At 49.7% G+C, this 10,994-nt stretch overlaps 1 protein-coding gene and 1 long non-coding RNA gene across 11 annotated transcripts in view; both read right to left on the reverse strand.

Moving 5' to 3' along the window:
• Positions 1–10,994, reverse strand: part of LOC148404767 (janus kinase and microtubule-interacting protein 3-like) — a 105,552-nt gene that overhangs the window by 79,629 nt on the left and 14,929 nt on the right. The window lies entirely within an intron of this gene.
• On the reverse strand, positions 7,108–9,871 carry LOC148404771 (uncharacterized). 2 transcript variants are annotated; one of them, XR_015859103.1, is made up of 5 exons: positions 9,547–9,871; positions 9,189–9,356; positions 9,000–9,076; positions 8,356–8,532; positions 7,108–8,204 (listed from the first exon to the last, which is right to left on the reverse strand). It is a non-coding gene; the product is annotated as an uncharacterized LOC148404771 (long non-coding RNA). The 2 variants fall into 2 exon arrangements; XR_015859102.1 differs by lacking the exon at positions 9,547–9,871 and having other exon boundaries at positions 9,189–9,517.

Here is a 10,994-nt window from a genome sequence, read left to right on the forward strand (position 1 = left end):
GATGTACAAACGGGGAGCGCTCAGGCAGGCGGGCAAACTCATTTGCCAGAATTGTGACAAAAACAAAGAGAGCAACCGGCCAATTTTTTTCTTGAATCGACTAGAACACCTTTGCTGTGACAAAAGCGAAGCGAGCAACCGGACATTTTCTTCTTGTGAAATAGAATAGAATAGAATGCCTTAGGTGTCATTGCACTGCAGGTATACAACGAAATTGGGAACATAGCCACGCACCGCGCATCTGATCAGTCCTACCAGTCGGCGGATCTCCCTCTCGCAGTCTCTCTTGGTTCGGCTCAGCTCCTCCCGATGCTGGTGATGAGCCGATCGGAGCTCGGCCGCTCGGGACTGCCAGGCCTGCTGGGCCGCTGCCAGGGCTTCTTCCGCGCTCCTGGTGGAGGCGACACCGCTCGGTCTCCCGACACCGCCGCGTCTCCTCCACCTCCGCCAGCAAAGCGCCCCCCCTCCTCACCTGAGCAGACATTGCGCCACACCGGGCCGTTGAGACCGCAACGGAGCGCCGCGACGCTTACTGGGGACAAGCTACACAATACGGTAGCGGCCGCATCGAAGCCCGACGTGGCGTGCGGATAGTCAGACACGGATAGAGCGGATCACCTTGTCCATGGAGCCGTCCCTCAGGCTGAGGACCAAGGCATTCAGTCGCTGGATCTCTCCATCTTTGATTTTGATCACTCTCATCAGCTCCATTTCATGCTGCCGCAGTAATGTCTCCCTGGTAATGGCTAACTCTTTCTGCTTCTCCTCATGGAGTTTGCTTTTGAGTTCCGTCATGGCGGCGGTGGCACGGTGGTGCTCCGCCCGCAGGTCCTGACTTCTCTCTCTCTCCAGACAGCTGACCTGACATGACTTAGACTTAGACTTAGACAAACTTTATTGTCATCTTGTCTGCACATGGTGCATACAAAACGAAATTCCGTTGCATACGTCTTACAACAAAGTAGTGATATTGCAGTTGAATAGAAGTAACATATCCTATGAAAATATATATATATACATATTATATATATATATATATATATATATATATATATATATATATATATATATATATTAAAAATAAGTATAAAGTGCAGCAGTGATAATTATGCAATAGTGCAAGTAGGCAAAACAGTATTCAAGAGTGTGCAGAGGAATGCTAAACCATGTATTAAACTTCTATTTAAAGGGTTTATACAAGTTCAGTAAAGTTGGTAGTGCGAGATAGTGCAAGATAGAGGTCCGTAGTGTCATAAAGTACAGTTCTGTGAATGTGTGATGCAGAGTTCAGTTTAGAGCTCAACAGTTCTAGTGTTCAACAGTCTGATGACAGCAGGGACAAAGCTGTTGCAGAACCTGGTGGACCTGCAGCGGATGCTGCAAACCTCTTCCCAGAGGGCAGCAGGGAGAACAGTCCATGGTGGGGGTGTGATGGGTCATTGATGATGTTACGGGCACGGGACATGCAGCGCTGAGATGAAATGTCCTGAATGGAGGGAAGAGGAGCCCCTATGATCCTCTCTGCTGTCCTCACCACTCTCCTCACGTTCTTCCAATCGGAGGCGGTGCAGCCTCCACACCACACAGAGAGACAGCTTGTCAGAATGCTCTCTATGGTGCTCCTGTAGAACGTCCTCATGATGGATGGGGGCAGGTGGGCTCTCCTCATCCTCCGCAGGAAGTACAAGCGCTTCTGTGCCCTCTTGACCAGTGCCGTAGTGTTCATAGTCCAGGTGAGGTCTTCTGTGATGTGGACCCCCAGGAATTTGGTGGTGCTGACCACCTCCACAGCTGAGCTGTTGATGATCAGTGGAGCGTGGTGAGGCTGTTTTTTCCTGAAGTCGACGATGATCTCCTTCATCTTCTCCTCATTCAGGATCAGGCTGTTTTCTCTGCACCAGCCCACCAGCTGCTCCACCTCCTCTCTGTAGTCCAGGTCGTTGTTGTCTCTGATGAGCCCCACCACCGTTGTGTCGTCTGCTGACTTCACGATGTGATTGGTGGTGAACCTGAGGACGCAGTCGTGTGTCATCAGGGTGCACAGCAGGGGGCTCAGGACGCAGCCCTGAAGGGAGCCTGTGCTGAGGGTGATGACATCAGAGGTGTTCTGTCCGACCCGGACTGACTGAGGTCTGTTGGTGAGGAAGTCTAGCAGCCAGTTGCAAAGGGGGGTGTTGAAGCCCAGGTGTTCCAATTTTCCTACCAGATGCTGTGGGATGATGGTGTTAAACGCTGAGCTGAAGTCCAGGAACAGCCTCCGCACATGGGTGTTCTTCTCCTCCAGGTGAGCCAGGCTCAGGTGAAGAACGGAGGAGATGGCGTCCTGAGTTGAGCGGTTTTGCCGGTCGGCAAACTGGAACGGGTCAAATAATAGGGGGAGTCTGGAAACGATGTGACCTTTAAGCAGCCTTTCGAAGCACTTCATCATAACCGGAGTCAGTGCAACAGGCCGGTAATCATTAAATGAGGTGATTTGAGGTTTCTTCGGCACCGGAATGATGGAGGCAGTCTTAAAGCACGCCGCACTGTGGCTTGGCCCAGCGAGGTGTTAAAAATGTCTGTGATGACCCCAGCCAGATGACTTGCACATTCCCTGAACACATGCCCAGGAATGTTGTCGGGGCCAGGGGCCTTACAGGGGTTGACTCTCCTCAGGGTCTTCAACACATCGGCGGAGTCAAGGCAGAGTACCTCCTCTTCCTGATGGGGGACAGTTTTAACTGCTGGAGTGCCGTTTAGTGCCTCGAACCTCCCAAAGAAGTTATTTAGACCATTTAGAAAGTCAGCATCAACTACACCCACCGGGGGGGGGGAGAGTGAGTTGTAGTCTGTAATCGCCCGTATGCCTTGCCACATACTCCTGATGTTTTTGACGTCGTGGAAACGATCCTGAAATTTTCGACTGCTGTCTCGCTTCGCTATCCTGATGGCACGGTTCAAGTTGGCTCTCGCTGTCCTCAGTGTCTCCTTGTCGCCAGACGTGAAGGCAGAGTTCCGCGCTCGTAGCGTTTGACGTACCTCCTCAGTCATCCAGGGTCGTTGGTTGCCCCGGGTGATGATATTCTTCGTGGTGCTGACGTCCTCGGTGCATTTGTTGATGTAGGCTGACACAGTCATTGCACACGCATGTCTAATCTACATCGGGAAAACTGGGAGGGAGGGAGGGAGGGAGGGAGGCAGGCAGGGAGGCAGGCAGGGAGGCAGGCAGTGTCTGTCTGTTGAGGTTTTCACCTTGTTCTTCTCCTGCTGAAGTTCCAACTGGACGTTCATCAGTTTGGTTCTCAGCTCGTCATTGGCGGCCTGAAGGGCGTCCGTTCGCTCCGCCTTGGCCCGCCCTGCCGGAGCTCGTTTGGACATCTCTTACTCGAGTCTCGCCCGGTCGTCAGTCAGAGATCACAACATTTGTACCTGGAGAGCACAAACGCAGCGCTGTTTTCCACTGGCTTCGAACTCAACTTCAATCGGTACCGTAACTTACAACATCATAAACATAGAACTAGCTTGACTTATTCATTGAATAAATGCATTTGGTTCCTCAAAACTGCATCACGCAACATAGCGTGACCGAGACGGCCGTTATCCACCTGCGTGAAGTTATTTGGTGAAATGAATGAGATGTTTAAGACACCATCGTTCTGTCTCTATGTAGATGAAGGGAAATAATCGATTGCTGAAGGTCCAAAGGTGTTGTGATAAACAAATAAACATATTAGTGATTAGTGACATATTTGTGATAAACATATTAGGCAGGATAATCACATATGTTAACTTGACTGCCCACACTGTATTTATTTATGGTTATTTGTTAAATCGAGTACTGTTAGACATGAAATAGGAAGTGTTTAACATAAATGGAAGACGAAAGGGGTACTCACCATTGTAGCTCCTGCTGGTCAATGATACGAGCCTCTTCTTGCAGTGGAAAACATACAGCCAACAAACACCGTGGAACCTAAAGGAATGAAATTAAACATTAACATTTAGCCTCAACCAACATTCACAGATACAACGCAACGCAAACTACACAAACGTAAATCTTTTTAAACACAATGAGTTGTACTTACCGTGTACGCTCTAGACGGTCCACTGGCAAGCAGAAAATAAAGATATTTCTGTTGATAATCGTCGTGTTTGTATCCGGTGTCTCGCTCAAGGCCAGTGCGCCCACAGATTTGAATTTTGGCGAGAGTTCAGCCTATTGACGTCATTTCCGCGGTGTAATACCCGCATATCTGAAACGGCAAAGTTAAGAGTAGAGTTAAATAAAGTTTTTAGTCAACGCAATAATTTACAACCGTTGACCAGTCGAAATAATCGTCGAAATTTGGCGTCTGTGGCTGGAAGCAGACGCCGAGTTCGACATTCCTCCCAAACGCCACACTCCCTCGCTTTTCAGGGCTAAAAAAACCCAGTTGTAATTACCTTGTACGCTCTAGACGGTCAAGTTGCAAGCTGAAAACAAAAATATTTGCCTTGTTAGTCATCGTGTTACTAACCGCTGTGTCTTGTTTGCCAGAATTGCCGCTTTCCTACTTCCTGTTGCAAGCCACGCCCACGGATTATAATTTTGCCGTGAGTTCCGCCTATTGACGTCATGTCCGCGTCACATGACTGCGACGTAATATTATCTAAAACTGTTTGTGCGGTATTGTGTTGTTCTGTGCGGTATTGTGTTATTCTGTGCGGCGTCGTGTTGTTCTGTGCGGCGTCGTGTTGTTCAGTGCGACGTCGTGTTGTTCAGTGCGGCATGGTGTTGTTCAGTGCGGCATGGTGTTGTTCAGTGCGGCATGGTGTTGTTCAGTGCGGCATAATGTTGTTCAGTGCGGCATAATGTTGTTCAGTGCGGCATGGTGTTGTTCAGTGCGGCATGGTGTTGTTCAGTGCGGCATGGTGTTGTTCAGTGCGGCATAATGTTGTTCAGTGCGGCATGGTGTTGTTCAGTGCGGGATGGTGTTGTTCAGTGCAGGATGGTGTTGTTCAGTGCAAGATGGTGTTGTTCAGTGCGGCATGGTGTTGTTCAGTGCGGAATGGTGTTGTTCAGTGCGGCATGGTGTTGTTCAGTCGGGGATGGTGTTGTTCAATGCAGGATCGTGTTGTTCAGTGCGGGGTGGTGTTGTTCAGTGCGGGATGGTGTTGTTCAGTGCGGCATGGTGTTGTTGAATGCGGCATGGTGTTGTTCAGTGCGGGATGGTGTTGTTCATTGCGGCATGGTGTTGTTCAGTGCGGCATGGTGTTGTTCAGTGCGGCATGGTGTTGTTCAGTGCGGCATGGTGTTGTTCAGTGCGGCATAATGTTGTTCAGTGCGGCATGGTGTTGTTCAGTGTGGAAAGGTGTTCAGTGCAGGATGGTGTTGTTCAGTGCGGCATGGTGTTGTTCAATGCAGGATCGTGTTGTTCAGTGCAGCATAATGTTGTTCAGTGCAGCATGGTGTTGTTCAGTGCGGCATGGTGTTGTTCAGTGCGGCATGGTGTTCGCTGCGGGATGGTGTTGTTCAATGCGGGATCGTATTGTTCAGTGCGGCATAATGTTGTTCAGTGCAGCATGGTGTTGTTCAGTGCGGCATGGTGTTGTTCAGTGCGACATAATGTTGTTTAGTGCGGCATAATGTTGTTCAGTGCGGCATAATGTTGTTCAGTGCGGCATGGTGTTGTTCAGTGCGGCATGGTGTTGTTCAGTGCGGCATGGTGTTGTTCAGTGCAGGATGGTGTTGTTCAATGCGGCATGGTGTTGTTCAATGCGGCATGGTGTTGTTCAGTGCGGGATGGTGTTGTTCAGTGCAGGATGGTGTTGTTCAGTGCGGCATGGTGTTGTTCAGTGCGGCATGGTGTTGTTCAGTGCGGGATGGTGTTGTTCAGTGCGGCATGGTGTTGTTCAGTGCAGCGTAATGTTGTTCAGTGCGGCATGGTGTTGTTCAGTGCGGAATGGTGTTGTTCAATGCGGGATCGTGTTGTTCAGTGCGGCATGGTGTTGTTCAGTGTGGCATGGTGTTGTTCAGTGCGGCATAGTGTTGTTCAGTGCGGCATGGTGTTGTTCAGTGCGGCATGGTGTTGTTCAGTGCGGCATGGTGTTGTTCAGTGCGGCATGGTGTTGTTCAGTGCGGCATAGTGTTGTCCAGTGCGCCATAATGTTGTTCAGTGCGGCATGGTGTTGTTCAGTGCGGGATGGTGTTGTTCAGTGCGGCATGGTGTTGTTCAATGCGGCATGGTGTTGTTCAGTTCGGGATGGTGTTGTTCAGTGCAGGATGGTGTTGTTCAGTGCGGCATGGTGTTGTTCAGTGCGGCATGGTGTTGTTCAGTGCGGCATGGTGTTGTTCAGTGCGGAATGGTGTTGTTCAGTGCGGCATGGTGTTGTTCAGTGCGGGATGGTGTTGTTCAATGCGGGATCGTGTTGTTCAGTGCGAGGTGGTGTTGTTCAGTGCAGGATGGTGTTGTTCAGTGCAGGATGGTGTTGTTCAGTGCGGCATGGTGTTGTTCAATGCAGGATCGTGTTGTTCAGTGCAGCATAATGTTGTTCAGTGCAGCATGGTGTTGTTCAGTGCGGCATGGTGTTGTTCAATGCGGCATGGTGTTCAGTGCGGGATGGTGTTGTTCAGTGCGGCATGGTGTTTTTCAGTGCGGCATAATGTTGTTCAGTGCAGCATGGTGTTGTTCAGTGCGGCATGGTGTTGTTCAGTGCGACATAATGTTGTTCAGTGCGGCATAATGTTGTTCAGTGCGGCATGGTGTTGTTCAGTGCGGCATGGTGTTGTTCAGTGCGGCATGGTGTTGTTCAGTGCGGCATGGTGTTGTTCAGTGCAGGATGGTGTTGTTCAGTGCAGGATGGTGTTGTTCAATGCGGCATGGTGTTGTTCAGTGCGGGATGGTGTTGTTCAGTGCAGGATGGTGTTGTTCAGTGCGGCATAATGTTGTCCAGTGCGCCATAATGTTGTTCAGTGCGGCATGGTGCTGTTCAGTGCGGGATGGTGTTGTTCAGTGCGGCATGGTGTTGTTCAATGCGGCATGGTGTTGTTCAGTGCGGGATGGTGTTGTTCAGTGCAGGATGGTGTTGTTCAGTGCGGCATGGTGTTGTTCAATGCGGCATGGTGTTGTTCAGTGCGGGATGGTGTTGTTCAGTGCGGCATGGTGTTGTTCAGTGCGGCATAATGTTGTTCAGTGCGGCATGGTGTTGTTCAGTGCGGCATGGTGTTGTTCAGTGCGGCATGGTGTTGTTCAGTGCGGAATGGTGTTGTTCAGTGCGGCATGGTGTTGTTCAGTGCGGGATGGTGTTGTTCAATGCGGGATCGTGTTGTTCAGTGCTGGGTGGTGTTGTTCAGTGCAGGATGGTGTTGTTCAGTGCAGGATGGTGTTGTTCAGTGCGGCATGGTGTTGTTCAATGCAGGATCGTGTTGTTCAGTGCAGCATAATGTTGTTCAGTGCAGCATGGTGTTGTTCAGTGCGGCATGGTGTTGTTCAATGCGGCATGGTGTTGTTCAGTGCGGGATGGTGTTGTTCAGTGCGGCATGGTGTTTTTCAGTGCGGCATAATGTTGTTCAGTGCAGCATGGTGTTGTTCAGTGCGGCATGGTGTTGTTCAGTGCGTCATAATGTTGTTCAGTGCGGCATAATGTTGTTCAGTGCGGCATGGTGTTGTTCAGTGCGGCATGGTGTTGTTCAGTGCGGCATGGTGTTGTTCAGTGCGGCATGGTGTTCAGTGCAGGATGGTGTTGTTCAGTGCAGGATGGTGTTGTTCAATGCGGCATGGTGTTGTTCAGTGCGGGATGGTGTTGTTCAGTGCAGGATGGTGTTGTTCAGTGCGGCATGGTGTTGTTCAATGCAGGATCGTGTTGTTCAGTGCAGCATAATGTTGTTCAGTGCGGCATTCTACCATCTACCATTTAGAAAGTCAGCATCAACTACACCCACCGGGGGGGGGGGGAGAGTGAGTTGTAGTCTGTAATCGCCCGTATGCCTTGCCACATACTCCTGATGTTTTTGACGTCGTGGAAACGATCCTGAAATTTTCGACTGCGGTCTATCTTCGCTATCCTGATGGCACGGTTCAAGTTGGCTCTCGCTGTCCTCAGTGTCTCCTTGTCGCCAGACTTGAAGGCAGAGTTCCGCGCTCGTAGCGTTTGACGTACCTCCTCAGTCATCCAGGGTCGTTGGTTGCCCCGGGTGATGATATTCTTAGTGGTGCTGACGTCCTCGGTGCATTTGTTGATGTAGGCTGACACAGTCATGGCACACGCATGTCTAATCTACATCGGGAAAACTGGGAGGGAGGGAGGGAGGGAGGGAGGGAGGTAGGGAGGGAGGGAGGGAGGCAGGCAGGGAGGCAGGCAGGGAGGCAGGCAGTGTCTGTCTGTTGAGGTTTTCACCTTGTTCTTCTCCTGCTGAAGTTCCAACTGGACGTCCATCAGTTTGGTTCTCAGCTCGTCATTGGCGGCCTGAAGGGCGTCCGTTCGCTCCGCCTTGGCCCGCCCTGCCGGAGCTCGTTTGGACATCTCTTACTCGAGTCTCGCCCGGTCGTCAGTCAGAGATCACAACATTTGTACCTGGAGAGCACAAACGCAGCGCTGTTTTCCACTGGCTTCGAACTCAACTTCAATCGGTACCGTAACTTACAACATCATAAACATAGAACTAGCTTGACTTATTCATTGAATAAATGCATTTGGTTCCTCAAAACTGCATCACGCAACATAGCGTGACCGAGACGGCCGTTATCCACCTGCGTGAAGTTATTTGGTGAAATGAATGAGATGTTTAAGACACCATCGTTCTGTCTCTATGTAGATGAAGGGAAATAATCGATTGCTGAAGGTCCAAAGGTGTTGTGATAAACAAATAAACATATTAGTGATTAGTGACATATTTGTGATAAACATATTAGGCAGGATAATCACATATGTTAACTTGACTGCCCACACTGTATTTATTTATGGTTATTTGTTAAATCGAGTACTGTTAGACATGAAATAGGAAGTGTTTAACATAAATGGAAGACGAAAGGGGTACTCACCATTGTAGCTCCTGCTGGTCAATGATACGAGCCTCTTCTTGCAGTGGAAAACATACAGCCAACAAACACCGTGGAACCTAAAGGAATGAAATTAAACATTAACATTTAGCCTCAACCAACATTCACAGATACAACGCAACGCAAACTACACAAACGTAAATCTTTTTAAACACAATGAGTTGTACTTACCGTGTACGCTCTAGACGGTCCACTGGCAAGCAGAAAATAAAGATATTTCTGTTGATAATCGTCGTGTTTGTATCCGGTGTCTCGCTCAAGGCCAGTGCGCCCACAGATTTGAATTTTGGCGAGAGTTCAGCCTATTGACGTCATTTCCGCGGTGTAATACCCGCATATCTGAAACGGCAAAGTTAAGAGTAGAGTTAAATAAAGTTTTTAGTCAACGCAATAATTTACAACCGTTGACCAGTCGAAATAATCGTCGAAATTTGGCGTCTGTGGCTGGAAGCAGACGCCGAGTTCGACATTCCTCCCAAACGCCACACTCCCTCGCTTTTCAGGGCTAAAAAAAACCAGTTGTAATTACCTTGTACGCTCTAGACGGTCAAGTTGCAAGCTGAAAACAAAAATATTTGCCTTGTTAGTCATCGTGTTACTAACCGCTGTGTCTTGTTTGCCAGAATTGCCGCTTTCCTACTTCCTGTTGCAAGCCACGCCCACGGATTATAATTTTGCCGTGAGTTCCGCCTATTGACGTCATGTCCGCGTCACATGACTGCGACGTAATATTATCTAAAACTGTTTGTGCGGTATTGTGTTGTTCTGTGCGGTATTGTGTTATTCTGTGCGGCGTCGTGTTGTTCTGTGCGGCGTCGTGTTGTTCAGTGCGACGTCGTGTTGTTCAGTGCGGCATGGTGTTGTTCAGTGCGGCATGGTGTTGTTCAGTGCGGCATGGTGTTGTTCAGTGCGGCATAATGTTGTTCAGTGCGGCATAATGTTGTTCAGTGCGGCATAATGTTGTTCAGTGCGGCATGGTGTTGTTCAGTGCGGCATGGTGTTGTTCAGTGCGGCATAATGTTGTTCAGTGCGGCATGGTGTTGTTCAGTGCGGGATGGTGTTGTTCAGTGCAGGATGGTGTTGTTCAGTGCAAGATGGTGTTGTTCAGTGCGGCATGGTGTTGTTCAGTGCGGAATGGTGTTGTTCAGTGCGGCATGGTGTTGTTCAGTCGGGGATGGTGTTGTTCAATGCAGGATCGTGTTGTTCAGTGCGGGGTGGTGTTGTTCAGTGCGGGATGGTGTTGTTCAGTGCGGCATGGTGTTGTTGAATGCGGCATGGTGTTGTTCAGTGCGGGATGGTGTTGTTCATTGCGGCATGGTGTTGTTCAGTGCGGCATGGTGTTGTTCAGTGCGGCATGGTGTTGTTCAGTGCGGCATGGTGTTGTTCAGTGCGGCATAATGTTGTTCAGTGCGGCATGGTGTTGTTCAGTGTGGAAAGGTGTTCAGTGCAGGATGGTGTTGTTCAGTGCGGCATGGTGTTGTTCAATGCAGGATCGTGTTGTTCAGTGCAGCATAATGTTGTTCAGTGCAGCATGGTGTTGTTCAGTGCGGCATGGTGTTGTTCAGTGCGGCATGGTGTTCGCTGCGGGATGGTGTTGTTCAATGCGGGATCGTATTGTTCAGTGCGGCATAATGTTGTTCAGTGCAGCATGGTGTTGTTCAGTGCGGCATGGTGTTGTTCAGTGCGACATAATGTTGTTTAGTGCGGCATAATGTTGTTCAGTGCGGCATAATGTTGTTCAGTGCGGCATGGTGTTGTTCAGTGCGGCATGGTGTTGTTCAGTGCGGCATGGTGTTGTTCAGTGCAGGATGGTGTTGTTCAATGCGGCATGGTGTTGTTCAATGCGGCATGGTGTTGTTCAGTGCGGGATGGTGTTGTTCAGTGCAGGATGGTGTTGTTCAGTGCGGCATGGTGTTGTTCAGTGCGGCATGGTGTTGTTCAGTGCGGGATGGTGTTGTTCAGTGCGGCATGGTGTTG

The sequence above is a fragment of the Syngnathus floridae genome, chromosome 1 (assembly GCF_059516105.1).
Source record: "Syngnathus floridae isolate MCC-2025c chromosome 1, RoL_Sflo_1.0, whole genome shotgun sequence".
NCBI classification, from domain to species: domain Eukaryota; kingdom Metazoa; phylum Chordata; class Actinopteri; order Syngnathiformes; family Syngnathidae; genus Syngnathus; species Syngnathus floridae.